The sequence below is a fragment of the Prinia subflava genome, chromosome 2 (genome assembly GCF_021018805.1).
Source record: "Prinia subflava isolate CZ2003 ecotype Zambia chromosome 2, Cam_Psub_1.2, whole genome shotgun sequence".
NCBI classification, from domain to species: domain Eukaryota; kingdom Metazoa; phylum Chordata; class Aves; order Passeriformes; family Cisticolidae; genus Prinia; species Prinia subflava.
Window position 1 is genome coordinate 52,837,719 of NC_086248.1, and position 17,752 is coordinate 52,855,470.

Sequence of the window (17,752 nt, forward strand, 5' to 3'; positions counted from 1 at the left end):
TGAGGGATTGTGGACAGAAGAAGAAAGATTGATGCTCTTAGGGGCTGGTTCTTCCTTTGTTACTAGTGCTTTTTGAGACTAGGTCCCTGCTAAGGGACAAGGTGCTGCTCAGGCTATCTAAGGTTCACAAACCTTTTGTTTCTGCTGCTAATTCTTTCTTCAGTTAAATGTAATATTATGATCATATATGACTTTCTCTAAAGTAATTCACCAGTGTTGCTGGTGGATTGGTGAGAAATCATCTCTCAGATAAAGATTAATTCAACTGTAACAAGAAGATACCCATTTTCCTGGACAGGAGAAAAATGTCTTTGGGAGAATTGCAGATATAAGCTATCACCACTTTATATCAGAAAGCATTAAAATGAGATCACGATGTCAGGTATTAAAGGAGAATTTAGAAATAAAGAGCAGATGTCAGCTGAAGGTTTTCAGCACCTACAGTATATTGCATTTTCCTTCCTGTGACATCTGCTTACTTAACATGTGGTGTATACTTAATTTGCGGTCTGCCTGTTTTCCCTATCGTGCAATGTTTTCTTCTGGTTAGATGGAATTATGGTCTGTGTGGTAAGGGTAAATTAAATATGATGCAGCAGTCACTTGTCCTCATATACATAAGCCAGTGAGTCTTTGCTGTTGTCCAGCAAGAGCTCTGTCCTTTCTTACTGGTGCACAGCTATAATGACCACAGGAGCCTTGATGAAATTTCATCTAAATTAGCAGTTTGGTTTTGGAAGAGAAGAACTGCTAGTCTTGAAAGGCAACATGGATAAGGCGCTGCTGTGCAGATATGGCTCAGCTGATCATGAGCAGGGTATGCATCAGTACTTCTTGCTACTGCCCTGGGATTGGAAGACAGGAGCTGAGCAGACCTGGCACATACTCTATTGCAATGTAATGCAAAATCACTAATATGCTGATAGGTTAAGTATGAATTCAGGTGGCTTAAACAAGCCCAGTTTACATATTTGCAGTAGAGCAGAGGATACTAGGCCCTGGCAAAGAGCATTACAATTTCCAGCACCAACAGGCAGTGCGTTTTACAGGTGGTAAAAGCTTGCCTCGTTGTGTCTGTTCAAGACCTCAGAGAGCAGGACTGGCAGCACTTCTGCCCCTCTGGTGTCTGATGGGCCACAAAGCCCACAGGAGAAAAAGACAGGGTGGCTCAGACATCAGGCACTGTCTGATGCTCTCGTTGGCATGAGATGTAGGGTGGAGACAACTGCCAGTGCCTGAACTGTGGGCCTCACATCCATAGTTTCAGCAGAGTTTGTTGCTAGAAACTCGGTCTTGGCCTCACCTTGGACACTGAGCCTTGGCCAGCTGAGGCACATTTCAAGAGTGTGGGTCTCAACTTTCCTTGAGTTGCCAGGGATTGTAATACAGGAAGGAAAGGTTTCACCAGAAGCCATGTTTGGATGCCTGTGGACATTCCCTCAAGGATAGTGTGACAAATGATGCCCACAAAATGTCAAAACCACTTTCTCAAAACTGTAGTGTTGTTTCTTTTTCCAAAAAGCATTTACAAAATGAGGAGTTCTTCCCCATCCTCCAAATCATCCACAGCTCTGCCCCTTTGGCAACTGAGGCAGGTCTCTGCTTCTGCAGACACTACAGCGAGTGCCTGAGTCTCGGTCTGGTGCCCCTGAACAGCTCCCCAAGATCTCCTTGGCTCTGAAAAGAGAGTCCTGCTGATGCAGCCAGAGTTCATTTGTGCTTCTCGCTTGTCAGACTTTTGGCTCTGTCTTTCCCAACCAGTTCAGTAGGCCCTGCAGGAAGCTGAACCAGACTCCTGGGAGCCCATGACTTTCCCATTGTCCTGTGTTAACTGCAGGGCTGGCTGAGTTCAAGCCATTTTTCTTCCTTTCTGATTGTTTTCCTTACAGTCAGCTATTAAGCATAACTCAAATATTTGTGCAATAAACAGTTATTAGGCCAGTGCACACTGTTAAAATGACTGCAGGACACCTCTGTGTCTATCAAGCACTACCCAGCTAAATATGCAGCAGGCTGCTCCTTGTCCATCACATATGCACATGACCCCAGGACATCAACATGTGGTGCACCATGATGAACGCAGAGTGATGCCTGCCCCAACACCTGTGCTCTTCTGGTCAGACTAAGCAAGCTACAGCTTCAGGGATGTCTCCTAAAATGTTTTGCTATGAAGATTTGAACTGAGGCCTTTGTGGCAATGCTAAGGTTTGGTCTTGGCTGGTTTTATGTTGTCTCACTGATTTTGGAACAACGGTGAAGAGATCACCCAGCTCTGAGGTCAAGTACCAACAGGCAGCAGCTCAGTTTAATTAAGGATATAACACTTTAATTAAGGATATAAAGGTAGTGGAAGATTGTCTTCATTCATCTGATGGACTGTATTAGACAGGTGACATCAGAGTGTCATTGCAATGTCTAAAGAGCATAATTATTTTATCCAGGTAAGGAGAAAAACAGATCTCCAGACTCTTTGCTGGATCTTAACAGGTAACTGAAAAAGAAAATGCACATGGAGACTAATGTGTTCTTTTACTTCTAGCTGAGTATCATGTCTGCTCCCTTCTGGGAGGATGGTCCATTTTTTGTAGAGGTAGTTTTATGGAGAATGTGGGGATAGGAAGTCATTATGGAGAGAATAGCAATCCCATTCAGGCTGAAAACAACCTGGCCTCTGACCCAGAGGGGACAAGAACTGCTCCAAGACACTTGTTCTGTCCCAGCTGCTCCATCTTGGGGAACAAGAGATCTCATCTTAGGATACAAAAATGTTTCTGCGTGGATAAAGCCACTGAAATGGATGGGAAAAAAACTGCCCTCAGAAAGGTGTAAAATCATCATGCAATTATCAAGCTGTATTTCTTTTTTTCTGTGCTGTGTTCTTCGTCTGTCATGGATGTAAACTTGGCCTTGTGGTTGAAATGGCAACAGCTGTAAACTTCAAAGAATAAATTCCTCCACGCTTTTTAATAAGTATCTGCCCTCATCAGCAGACAATCTGCATGGTTCAGCTGAGTTTCTAATTGTCCAGTACTTTCATGCAAGAAGTACAAGCTATGGTTTCCCAGGCTTATTTTAGGGCACAGCACTCACCCATTAGAGGGAAATTTTTCCATATTGCTCACTGACAGGATATGGAAGGAGTGAATATTTTGCTGGAAAGACCTGGGGTTATTCCCTAACAAATTGAGTGTGGTATCTGTGGTTTGGCATAAACATCAGCACTGATTTATCTCACTGTAGCCCAGAATCACCGTAGGCTATCTGATTGCTTCAGCCAACACATAGGAAGATTAGTGCACTACTTCCAGGTATTTTTTCTCTTGTGTTCTATTGATGCATTCACAGGGGTATCCTAAAACTGACACTTCATAAAGCTCACAGTCCTCTCTTGCTCTGCTTTTCTTTTCAGCCCTTTTCAGCCTTTCTAAGTCTGAAATTAGGTGGAGAAAGGAGTAAGTTAGGCCAGAGGTCCCTGGCTCATTTATGGCTTATTTGGCAAGCACCTGTTTTTACTGTTGAACTTTCCTTTCCATTCATTTTAATAATTTTCTCTCTTAAGCCTAAGTGATTGGGTGCTGCTGAATCCTGACTGTATTGTGTTTGGGTCTTGGATCATACCTTGACAAAATTTGGGAAGCGCCTTCTTGTCCCAGGCTTCCAGAAACAATAACAAATAAAAATAACTTTTACATTAAGTCTGACTGATGTGACTTTGCCGAGGCTGACTTCAGGATCATAATTCCTGATTCGTGTCTGATCAGTGCCAGGGCCTGTGATTTTGGGAAGTTCCTGAATACACCAAAAAGCCATCAGAATCCAGCTGCCAACCCACTGATGTCCTGAGATACTTCTCTTGTTCTTGTGTCAATAGCAGTGGATTTCTTTTTCAAAGGGGCCACTTCCCATCCCACTCCTTCCTTATCCTTTTCTGAGTATTCTGGACACAATAAAGGCATCAGCCTTAGCTCTGGGCATCTGATCCCAACAACCAGTACTCCTCTTTGTAACTGATAATAGAGATACAGTTATTAATAGAGATACTGCTTCAATAGAGTATCTTTGCAGATAATATGTAGGTGAATTTAGGGAACCCACCATTTGGAAGGCTGGTGTGTTTTGAATTAATTTCCTTACCTTACTATCCCTTAACAAATCTGTGGCTTGACCCTTATTAGAGATTTTTAAGAACAGATTGAATACATACTCTCAGCTGTACTCAGTTTGCCTCATACTGGCCCATGGAATAAATGGCTTCTTGAGATCCCTTCCAGCTTTGTTTCTGGGATGTTTATGACTCTCATTTTACTACAACACACTATGCAAAAATATCACCCTGTGGTTTCGTGTGCTGCCTGTGAGGCTGTTTGTTCAAGCTGGACCCTGCCCCAGGCAGGACACCTCTGGCTGTTTCCAGTCTATATATGTGGAATGTCCTCCAACGCAAATTGCTTCTTTTATGCCTGCTGTACAGTTGTCTTTTAGTTGTTTTATCTCCTTTTGGATATCCTCTTACACATTTCAATATGCAAAAGCAGCTTCTTATTTTCCTGGTTCTCTTTTTAGTAGCTGCAAGATGTCTTGTAGGTCGGTTTGATAGTGCTGAACAAAAAAGAGGGAAAGCTCTCATGCAGGGCTCCTTCATTTCTCTGAACATAACCACTTCTGGGGATCCAACTCTGCTGTTTTAGGCACTAATAATGGATGGATTGTTCAAAAATACTGTTTTTATTTTTATGGATCAATGGGAGCCTGCACAGATGCAGTAAGGCTGCACAATGGCACAAATAATTGTCATGTTGATTGACCTGAGTTTCCATGTGGGATCAAGTAAAAGTCTGGAAGGTTGCTTTGGAACTATTCTATGGATCAAGATAGAGATGTTGGGATTTTTTTTTCCCAAGTTGTGTCAAAGTTCTGGAAAAATCCACAAAAGGTGTGTCTAAAAGGCCTATTCAGGAATATCTGTTCCTAAGGCGAAACAGCTCCTGCCCAGGGCAACTGGTTGATGTACTTTAGGGGACAGACTCGGTTACTGGAGTATCAGTGATGTCTCATTTACTGAAATGCTAGAATTATCTCCAAGACATGTAAAAAATATTAAATTTATCTCTAAAATTTAGACAGCTGAGTGAATGGATTACAAAACTCTAAGTTTTGAATGCCTTTATTTTGTGGGGAATTGTTTTGTAGGGATGTTTCTACTTATGTCAAATAATTTTTCTTGCTATTTGGTAGAGAAGCCAGATACCACTGTCTGCATAAGAAAATGCTAATTTTTTTGGCACACTGGGATGCCAAGTAGACGTGCTAATATATGGCTGTATGTATACATTCTGGTATCAATAGTGGATGAAAGTAATATTTACTGGAAAATCTGTGGATAATCAGAACACCTTTACCTTAAAAAAAAAAAAGGTTTTATTTTGCATTCTTGATCAATTAGAAATACAGTCCAGGTCCTCTGAAAGGAAAAAAGGACCAAATAAAACCCCAACTCTGTAAGAGCAGTGAATGATCAAGCTGCAGCCTGTATTTTTTTCCTGAGAGAACATTGAATGAGATGTTGATGAATGCCTTCTCCTGGTCTGCTTCAGCCACAAATGCTGTGGGAGTGCAGGGTAAGTTAGCTCCAGACACACACTCTCTGTTCCAGTCAAGGGAGCAGCAAGGGCACTTTGCAGTCACCTCTTGGGCCATAGGTCAGAGTTCTCACCACATGGGGTGGAGGGAACTAGTCTGTAGCTGGATCTGCTCTCAACACAGCAGTGGATGTAGCTGGCACGTACAGCTGGGCAGAGGAGCTGGGAGGAACTCCTGGGTCTGCCAGACAGACATGGGCAAAATGCCCGTGCTTGTAAGAGTTTTGGGGCAGGGATAGATGATAGATAGCAAACCTTGCATGCTTATTACTTACAAATTACCTTTCCAAAGACACACTTCCTTCCCTTCAGCCAGCTGTTCTGCCTCAGCACTCTTAGCTGGTAGATCTCCAAAGCTGGAATGTGAGTTTAAAATAATTTGTTGAAAAATCTTCCTCCTTGTTGCAGTCAATTGAATCTGCTGGGCTATATAAGAAAGAGATAGTTGAACTAAGATTATTTTCAGCAATTCTTGCTTTATTTCATAATAAAACTCAATGACGAGAAGACAAATATCTTCTGTGGCCTTTTCTCTCCTTTGTTTGCTGTCAAAACGAAATGTTTTTGAGCATTTTCTTTTCATTTGTACTACATGGGTTTAGGCAAGGGCTCAATCTAATACCTATCAAAGGCAAGAGTCCTTTCATCTACAGAATCATGTGAGCATTGAATCAGCCCCTAACTGGCCATGTCTGTATTTTTGCCATGGAAGTTGAAAGCTTAGAGCTCCTAGATTAGACCTGTCACACAGAAGAAGTAAATAGGGAAAATCCAAAGGATAGATATGGGAAATCTACTTGAACAGCACCTTCACCCTTCTTCTGTTTCTGAAAATCTGGAACTGTGGGGGCACAGCAAAAGGTTTTGAGTGATGTACCTACTACCTCAGTAGTAGGTACTTTGACTGCTCCCACTTATCCTGGTGGCAATCCCTATCCCTTTGTAAGACACCCATGGTCCATGGGTGGATAATTTACTGTGGAGAGGGAGGACAGTCCTCAACCTGGCATGTAATGTGCTCAGATTGCAGTATTGTCAGTCTGCTTGTCTTATCATTCACACAGATATTTACATTTTTATGTGCCTCACCTTCTTATAAACAAAATGGGAATAATAACATCTTGAGAAACAACCATAGTCTTCTATGGCAGGCATCCATCCACCCACCCACTCACCCATCCATCCACCCACCCACCCATCCATCCATCCCATTATCTTCTCTCTCTTACCATCCAGTAGCAGATTCTCAAAACAGGAATTCATGGTCACAGCACTGGTGATTTATGTGGGAATTTTTAAAAGGTGACTGAAGACTTTTTTTTTCCTACACTATCCTTTTTGCAGTCAAAGAGACATTAGGTTCTCTCCTCAGCTGTCATGATTCACAGCCTGGCATATTAAGTTAAATCTTGTTCTCACTTCAGCTCGGTGCCCTGGTCTGTGACCTGCAACAGATCAGTACTCTGACCCCTGGTCCCTGATGGCTCGTGGGAACAATAACCTCTCCAGCCACTGCCACTGGATTTGACAAGGGCTGTGAATCAGAACTCCAAAACCAGGGGAAGTCAGTGAATGTCTCTGAGCATCTCGCTGTGACTGCGTGCCACGCCTGTGCACACGAGTCACACACAGCCCCTCTCTCCAGGTTATCTATATAACACAATCATCCCTGGGTATTTTGGAAATGTTTAACCTTCCCAGCGTGGTAATTTTTATTCTGAATTCAATACAATTGCTATGAAGCATCATGGATGAATTTATTACTAAAAATGCCCTCTCCAACTGTGAAATGCATTTATTTTAAAGTCTAATGGTCTTCCTTCCCTTCTCTCTATGCACTCTTTATTAGGGTCTTCCATGATTAATTTTGGAGCAGGAACACGAAAGGGACAGATTTCCAAGAATGGCATTGTCTGCATTCACTCTCAGATTTTTTTTAAAATTTATTTCTTTGTTAAAAGATATTTCATTCAGAGAATCCCCACTGAGCTTTTTATTGCAGAAAATTAGGGATAATAAATCGTCTCCCAGAAAACTATAAATCCAGTACTATTGAAACATTCCATGGGCAGATCTTGGCTCTTTGATGAAATCACTCCTTTTTCTTGTATAATTTATGAGCTTTTTTTCAGCATGGGGGGATTTATGCTTTTAAATTGCTCACCAGGGTTTTATTGAATATAATTTGCTAGCAAATTTATATGAGCCAAATATATTGCATTTTATCCACAATTATGAGCAATAAAATTGATGGGGCTTTACTTTTCATTTTCTTCTGGCAAGCAGAGGAAACATGAGTTTATCCTGAACTTGGAGTGAGGTTTCTCAGGGATTCACATGTACAATTAAAAAAGAAAAGAGTGTAGTCAGCAAGGCAGAGGTGCCATTTTGGAAACTTTATTTGGTGTATGGGAGGGGGCAAGTTAAATTTCTCTTGCTCCAAGGGGACTCTAAAACACTGAGGAGCTGAGTTAAAACCACTGAAGCCTATGACACACATCAACTTTTGCAGAGTTTGAATCACACTGTTGGGAGGCAAGGTGTGAATAATCTGTGTAAGAGCTGCGTGTCTTTCACAGTCCCCTTTGATCCCATTTTCCTGTGATAGTCTGATTTTAATTTGATCCGACCTGGTATATTCAAAGGCACAAACAAAACCTCCGGCAAAACTCTGCCTTCTATGATCAGTTTTATTTACTCTATCGGAATTGTGTTCATTCTGGTATGCCCATATCCCTTGAGGACTTTTATGACTGACAGAGGAGAGGAATAAAATCCCACATAACATTAATCTCTATAAGGCATAAGGAGCCACAAAAGTGTTCCGTGTCCTGGTTTTTAACAGGCTGTTACTTCCAAATACTGATTTCTCAGCCCAGGACTTCTAAACCACAGTAACCGTCACAACACAGTCAAATGTTGCAGCTTGCTTCCAAGTCAGTGTGTGTGGATGCACTGGGGTAGGAATTTGGGATGCACCACACTGCTTAGGTGACAGGGTATGGAATAGGAAAAAATATTCACATGCAGGGCTACACCTGGGCAAAACATCCCTTAGTACAGGGGCTTACAGTGCTTTGAGCTTTGTTCCATAGACTCTCACCTGCTTTGGACATCTCTGCCTGCCCTTATGTCCGTCTGTTCCTCTCTCTCTTGGCTTCGTGGACTCTGAACCTTGTCCTTACAACATAGTCTTGTGGTTTGGGAGAAGAAATGTTTAATCCAATTTAGCTGAACTGGGGCAAGCTGGTTTGTAGATACACATTAAAGAGGAGTAAGGAAAAAAGCTGAATTTAGCTGCTCTAAAAAATTGAAATAAGATGGTGGGCATTTCAAAAGCAGGGGAACACCAGCCCCTGGTCCACACCCTGTGGCTGTCCAGGGGACAGGGGACTGACCTTTCTGTCACCTCCCTCCTCACAGGGGGGAAACCACATTTTGTCCTGAGAAAAGCGTTCAGATGAGAGGTCCCAGGGAGGATTCTTGTAACTTATCCATCCTTTTTTTGGCCTTCTGTTTCAGGTTTTACAGCAGTAGGGCTCATTTTGACACAGAGCAGGTACCTTGAGCTTTTTTTGCACTAAAGGAAATTAAGGCTGCAAATTGAAATGGGCAAATCAAAGGAAATTCAAAGCATAAGACCCACATTACTCTTTGAGCTATTTGTCCCACAAGAGTCCAAGCTGCTGGTATGGCCAGTGCATTAACAGTGAATATCCTGTCTTGCTCATGCCCATTTTTTTGCCATAGCTGTGTTATTATAACATTCTATAGGTTTTGGACTTAATGTACACAGGGTGATGATTGCTGGGGCCATAATAATGAAATATGACTTTCTTAATGAAATTTCAGTTCCAGCTCATTTCACTGCTGACATTGAGGTGACTGCAAATAAACACTTTCCAGAAGAGTCAGTTAAATGGCTGCATAAGCAATTTATCAAATACTGTAACATTTAAATAAATAGTAAAGAAGTATTCAAGTGTGCCATATTACTGCCTGTGGCTTTGTTCCCAATAACCTCACAACTTGTCTTTCTAATAGTTAGATTCCCACTGACAGAAAACAAATCTCTCTCCAACTTAGAGAATTTATCAGATTTATCTGAATGCCAGATCAATGTGTAGGAAACAAATGGAGTCAGGAACATGATTTAAATTAGAAGTCTAACAATTTACAGTCTCCACTGGTTTCTCATAAACCTTATTAACATTTGGCATTGGGTACCAAGGAACTATAAATAACATTCCAAAAGAACATTTATATCTGCTTAGACTCTCGTTATATGTCTTCAACACAGCTTAAATAATGTCAGTAATACCTTCATCATGAACAGGAAATGAAAAAGTTGCCCCATACATGTTTTGTCTTTTAATCAAATATTATTTTCTCCTTAGAACTGCAGAGCTGGTGGGGGTTTTTTTATTTATTTATTTATTCAAAACTTCTGTCTACAATTTCCACTTGTTTTTTCTAGATCTCAGTAGGGTACAAAGCTCTCCCATCCAAACAGAGCAGAACAATTTCTTCACATCTTTCATGCAGTTCTTCCCGCCTAGCCCTTCACCTCAGCTGCTGTTAAAGACTGGGCTCACTCCTCGAAGATGTGGGCAGGGCAACACCATGATGCCATGAGCTGTCTGTGGGAAGAGGCAGCACAAGGAAAGAGGGCACTATCTAAAATAGGGTCTGATTGTAACAGAGCAGGGTATGAGAGAGATTTATAGACAGCCATCCCAAAATGCCCTCACTCATTTTCCTTTCCTTTCCTTTCCTTTCCTTTCCTTTCCTTTCCTTTCCTTTCCTTTCCTTTCCTTTCCTTTCCTTTTCCTTTCCTTTCCTTTCCTTTCCTTTTTCCTTTCCTTTCCTTTCCTTTCCTTTCCTTTCCTTTCCTTTCCTTTCCTTCCTTTCCTTTCCTTTCCTTTCCTTTCCTTTCCTTTCCTTTCCTTTCCTTTCCTTTTCCTTTCCTTTCCTTTCCTTTCCTTTCCTTCCTTTCCTTTCCTTTCCTTTCCTTTCCTTTCCTTTCCTTTCCTTTCCTTTCCTTTCCTTTCCTTTCCTTTCCTTTTCCTTTTCCTTTCCTTTCCTTTCCTTTCCTTTCCTTCCTTTCCTTTCCTTTCCCTTTCCTTTCCTTTCCTTTCCTCTTAATTTTTTTCCTCTTGTGCAAAGATGTAATTTCCTTCCTTAGAAGACTGAACCCAGATTTTCTTTTCCACCTACCATATCCAAACACTCTTGTCCAAAATTCAGTTCTGTTCTGAAGTAGTCTTCTCCCAGTCTTCTGTGTGCTCTTTGTTTTTTTCATGGAATCATAGAATATCCTGAGTTGGAAGGGACCCACAAGGATCCTCAAAGTCCAGCCCCTGGCTCTGCAAAGCACCATCTCCAAGAGTGACACCACATGCCTCAGAGTATTGTCCAAACACTTCTTGAACTCTGTCAGGCTTGGTGCAGTGACCACTTCCCTCGGGAGCCTGGGCCAGTGCTCAGCCACCCTCTGGCTGGAAAGCCTTTTCCTGACATCCAGTCTAATCCTCTCCTAATTCCATGCTAAGCTTCATGCCATTCCCTTGAGTCCTGTCGCTGGTCACAGAAGTGAAAAGATTGGTACTTCCTACTTGCCCCTTCACTTCCCCTTGTCAAGGAATTGTAGATTGCAGTGAGGTCTCCCCTCAGTCTCCTCCAGGCTGAACAGACCAAGTGTTCTCAGCTGCTCCTCATACAGCTTCCCCTCAAGACCCTTCACTATCTTTGTTGCCCTCCTTTGAAAACTCTCTGATAGTTTAGTACCTTTCTTACAGTATGGCACACAAAACTGCTCCCTGCACTGGAGGTGAGGCTGCCCCAGCTCAGAGCAGAGCAGGACAATCCCCTCCCTTGCCTGGCTGGTGATGTTGTGCCCCATGCACAAGGCTGGCCCTTCTGGCTGCCAGGGCACTGCTGACTCGTGTTCAGCTTTCTACTGACCAGAACTCCCAGGTCCCCTTCTGTGGGGCTGCCCTCCAACATCTCATTCAGTCTGTATGTACATTCAGAGTTGCCCCTGATCCCAGGAGCAGGATCTGGCACTTGCCTTTGTTGAACTTCACTTTGTCTCCCTGCAGGGCCCCTCTCCCTTCTAAGGAGAAGAGACCTCAACAAGACCTTCCAATTTAGTACGGTTGGCAAATTTATGTAGTATCCCTTCCAGTCCTGCAGCCAAGTTGTTAGTGAATATGTTGAATGGATGGAGCCCATGCGTGATGGGTGAGATGAGCTCAGTGGCAGGAGCAGAAAGGATGGTGCCATTCACAATGTGCTGGGAGTGATGACACCTTGACACATGACAGGGAGCAAAGAAATGGGCTCCATGGACACTGGTGCATCCAGTGTCCTGGGACCGGTGCCACGTGGTGTATGATGACTGAACCCATGTGATGGGAGAGAAACTGTGCTAACGTCCTACACATCATTTCCCTCCAGCGGCTCTGTGTATGAGATTGTAGAAGAGTTGCATCCTTGTAATTACCTTTAGCTTGTTTTCAGGCATCCAGACTCCAGGTCACCTGGCCACGCTCCCATCATGGCCTCTTCCCCTTCCCAGAGCACTCGCAGTGCCCACAGCTGGAGCCTGGAAACCCTCAGCCAGCCAGCTTTGCAGGGTTGCTCTGTCCTTTGTATGCTGCTCATCAGCCCCTGTCCATACATGTCTGTCTCCAGTTGTCCACTACACCTCTTTCCACTCAGGCTGTTACACCTGTGAAGCAAATTGCTAAGGCTGCATCTCCACCCAGCCATCCACACTCCCTCTCTCAGTCCTGTGGGACAGCTGAGACCCTTTTCTACAGTAATAAGGAAGTCAGCACACAGTGGTGATGCTTTACTTGCAATTTTTGCTTTAGCTTGGCTCCTAACAAGGCACTTAGATCCAGAAGAGTGTTTGGAGCCAGAGAAAAGAAAAAAAAAAGAAAAGGAAAAAGAAGTGCCTAAGGCAGAAAAGAAATGAATACAGACAAAAATTAAAAAACCACAGAAATGCTAAAAAAATATATATCAAAGAGGTGGCAATTAGATTTAGCTCCTCAGAATGATGTGACATATTCAAAACCAAAAATATTTTACATTCAGTAGCATAAGAATTGGTGGAAAATTAATTCCAAGAATGTCTAGCCATGAAGCCAAATATCTCTTCACCTACAGAAGCCAACTAAAAGAAAAACAGAACCTTTAGCCTGACCTTCAAACAACAATTAGTGCTGATTTATTGACAGTATTTTCCAGAACATGGACAATGCTTATGAAGGCATTGAGAAGACTGTATAATAAATTATATTTTCTTTGAGCTTCATGGGATGTAAGCAGTTTTTCACTTCAAACAAGCTCTGCCAGGATATCCTTTTGTTAAGTCTATGAATTAAATTCAAAGAAAACAACAGCTTTATTGTAGCATGAGATTTAGCAATAGACCTGAGGCTACTATTCAATAAAGAAGAGGAATAATTACACACTTTGTTATGAAAATTACATGATAAGTTCCTTAGAAAACTCTTTGAAAATTGAGTTAAGTACACGATAATTCAGTTTTTCCAATACCAAGTTATCTCCTCACTGTGACTATTTGAGGGAAGCTGTAAGTTGCAAGGTTCCATAGTTCCTTCAGTTGAGGGAAGGAGAAACAGAGTTTCTTTTTATTTTTGAATGCCTTCTTTTTCCTTTTTCTCCAAGCATTGTGATTATTGGTGCAACCATCTCTAGAAGTACCTCCATAGTTATTGTGGCACTCACAAAACTGAATTCAGGCTGCCAATATATATGTGAGATCTGTGTTATTTTTGTATGTTCCATTTTGGACAGGGATTTGGGAACCTACGAGCCAAATTAACCCCACAGCCCCTGCAGCATAGCAGGTTACCATGTGCCTGCTAAGCTGCCTTACCTCCCCATGTGCCTGCTTTCAGTCCGTGGCAGCTTTCAATTTACCTCATAGCACGAGAGGTTTAAATTAGGTCAAATTACATCGTGCATGTGTGCACCCAGACACTTACTGCCATTCAGCTCATGCACAACCTCTGGTAACTGCTGGCTGGACAAGTTTGAGTGACCTGACCATGAGTTCAATCTCTAAGTATAACTCAAAATCACCAGGGCTTAGAAAAGAAGGTACTTCAAAAATTGTGCTCAGAAACTGGCAATTGCTTGTGAAGCATGTCTCCTTAACTCTGGAGTTAAAGAGATCCTAACAATTCTAGGAATACAAGAGTGGACAGCCTGTAAAAAGACAATACTTGATGAAGGAGCTGCTTGTCATGAGGTGGTCAGCGTGGCCTTGGCCCTTATGCTACACTATACAATTGATTATATGTCCTTATATAGAGGTTTATGGCTTTATTTTTTTAAATACCTTTTTTAGGGGAAGTGTATAATTTGTGTGATGATGCAGACGAGGGGGATGAATTTCATTCTTCACAGGCCCACCAATAATCCCTGGTCAAGGAGCAGCACCCAGCACAATGACTTGTAAGGAGACCTCAGCCCCAGAAACTTCCCCATATGCCTCCTGCTTGGATGGCAATGCTGGAAAGAAAATAAAACATTCTTCATCTCAGCACTGACAGGTGAGAACCAAGAGAAGAAGTCCCTGGGGAGCACCTGAGAGACCTAAGAGGAGCAAATGTTTCCATGTGGTCAGTCACCTGTGAATTGCAAATTGTTTTCATACACTTGTTTTCTGAATTGCTCTCATTCTGAACACTTCTCACTTTGCTGTGAGGAAGCTGGGGAGCCCTTTCATAACCCCACCATTTTATGCAGACACAGCAGAGCAACAATGGCTGAAAAAAAATGAATGCCTGTGATTCATGGGAGAGAAGTCATCTGAAGCAATCTCCAGAATGTGGCTTTCTTCACAGACAGCTTATGCTGGAAGAATTTTCTTTTGCAGATACAATCAGGGGTTATTAAGCCCCCGCTGGCTTTATAAGATTTGGTGGTAGATCACAGATTTTAGCAATTCCCTACTGCCTTGCTACTTTGTTTGACTGGATATTGAGCTCCCAGCTGTCCACAAATCCTGTATGAAGGCTGCTTGGCACAAGTGGCAACACTCAACCTGTACATTTGCGTAAGGATTCTTGCAGCTGGGACTTGTTGGACTTGCAGTAAACACTTCAATCAATTGCCATTAGAACTCGGCTGAAATCAGACAGTTCTGGATTGCCAGCAAAGGAAGGCCTCCTTATGCTGTCTATGTAGCACATGTACATCCTGATTCAAGCTGACTTTAATTCTGTATTGAAATATAGAGACTAAGTATGAACTGATTCAAAGTGAACATCAAAGTTTTGTTTAGATTTTACATAGTTGATTCTCAGTCCTTGTTGATGAAGCAGATTTATATTAGCATACTGCATTCTGAAATGGGGAAACTGATACAGACATTTAGGGCCAGTAACTTTTAGTGAAGTTGTTAGGTGAACACTTTAGGAAAAAAAAAATTACTTTTTACAGCAATGTAAAGAGAAGCCCTACAGTGTCTCACGCTAGCCAGAAGCTCAGCAGTCCTGCTCAGAGGCTGTTTTAAAAAACTGCTCTAGCTCAGCATCCAAAGCCACACAGGGAGTCAGTGAGAAGAGCCAGGTGAAGCTAGAGAGTTTCTAATCGCTGCTTGTGTTTTCCCACTTCTAACCCAAGCTTCTGGATTAAATATAAAGTGAGCTGTCAAGTAAATCATAGACTCATAGAATCGTTAGGTTGGAAAGGGCCTTTAAGATCACCAAGTCCAATCATTAAAGGCACTTGCACCATATGCTAGAAACATCACACAGCTTTGTTGGCCATATAAAAATTGCTGCACATGGGAACAATAACTCTTTCTTGAAAACCAAATAACTATTCTAATCTAAATCAATCAGATCTTAGAAAGACAGAAAATCCACCCCTTTCAGGATATGGTCATTGTGCAAGTGTTAGGATATAACAGAGATTTTAAAAACACCACAGCCTCTGGCCCCTGCCCTTCTCAGAGCTATTGTTTTTAAGTGTGAGCTGTAAGACCTCTTCTGCCAAGATTTTAGCCCAGAGGAAATATGCCTCTCAATGATGTAACCCTTTATAGGTCGGGGCCCTTAGTTGAAAGCTAGTCCTCCTGGCTGGTGGAGTGACCACTGCACAGCACATAGTGAAGTGTCAGTCAGATCTTTTCTTGCACGTTTTCTCCTTCATTCTCATTTTCAGTGTATGATAACTTCAGAAATAAACTCAAGATTATTTGTAGAAAACTAGGCAATTGCTACTTTTTCAGATGTTTAATGTAAAATCTAAAAATTGTATGTCTTCAGATTAGGTTTCTAACTACAAATTTCTTTGAAAGCATAAGACAGTTATGTCTGAGTAGATCTAATTTGTTGTTTGTATTTAAGTGGACCATCAGAGGCTTTTGAGCATGTTATTGTGCAAAAACCCCAGCAACACACAGGAGGACAGCACATCAGCAAACCTATGCACCTCGTAGAGAAGTGACAGAAGCATATATGGGGCAGGAATTTTCATTTTCACACTACCTTCTGTGATGAGCGTAACTAATTTCTACCTAGATCTCTCAAATGCAACAAAAATACAAGCCAACAAAAACAACAAGCTTCCTCTGTCTTGCCAAAGCATTTTTTGGTAGGACAGGGGTGCTGAAGGAGGGGGACATGGGATTTCCTGCAGCCCTCACTTGCATTTGGGTCATTCTGAGACCCATTTGTGAAGAGCAATCATGCCCCTACTGACACCCGAAATGATCCCAGCTGGAGCCACAGCCACTCCATATAGCACTGGGATGTACATGGTTCCCTTTAAAAACAACTGGCTCCCCATGGGCTGGAATGAACGAGCCTGATTTGCTGTGGTTTGTATCCCACGGCTGAGCAGGCACCAGCCCTGACTGGAACCCCTCTGGAAGCGGGACATGTCCGGGTTCCTGCCCACGTGTGCGCTTGCCCAGCCGAGCTGAGGGCACCCTTTCCCTCCACAGGGCACAGGCCCCACAGCCAGCCTGGAGGACAGCCAGCACCCAGCTCCAGAGGTGGCCTGAGTGGCATGGAAAGGCAGCAGATGAGTGTGCACATGGGTGGAAGTGGCTGCAGGGTTTCCATGGCAGGCAGACAAAAAAGTTCAGTGTTTATGATTTCAAATATTACAAATGCAAATGCAGTGATCTATGGAGGAAAATATGAAGGAGAGAAAAGGGGGTTATGAGGTTATCTGGAGGAACACAACAAAGTCAGAGAGGGGGTTGGATTTGCAGCCAGGCTCTTCAAGTTAAGCCACCAATGTGGTTATCATTAAATGTTGCAAACAGAAGCCAAAATAGAATCATGTGGCAGGGAAATTCAAACTTTAGAGATGGTTTGGGTTTGTTTTCTAGCTTGTTTGTTTGTTTGTTCAGCTAGCATTGCAGTGCTTTATCCTTATCATGCTGCCTGAATACTTTGGGTAGATAGCAAGGTCTCAACAAAAATCTTGCAGTCTGATCAAAGCTAGCAAAGGGAAAAGGTCAAAGCAGAGGTTATAAAGCATGCAGTGCCAGGGAGCTGTGTGTCACACGTCCATGTGTGTGTATAAACAAAATCCCCTCTCCACAATGCACTGACAGCAGATGAGATTCATGAAGTGCACTAGTCAGGAAGCAGCACTGTGCTGACAAAACTGCTTGGTGGCAGAGAGATAAGCAGTGCAAAATGACCATCTGCAGAGCAGAACCTTCCCAGGCAGGCCTGGATACTCATCCCCATGCTGAGACCTGGATCTTGCAGCTGTTTTTTCACATATGGAAAAAAATGCTGGGAAATGCTTCATAGTTTTCTTCAGCATCTCTTGCTGGGCATGAGAGAAGGGCTGTGCTTTCAAATGTGAATTCATATATTCAGAGATTCATAATGTGCAAGGCCAGCTGAAAGCACCATGATCATTTGTTCTGACCTTCCTCACCATGTGATACCATGATGTACCATATATATATATATGTATGTATATATACACATACACACACATGCATATATATATATATTTATACATATATATATATACACACATGTAAGAATCACCAAGCACCAGTTCATGGAGTTTGAATTTATTTTATCTGATTAAAAATC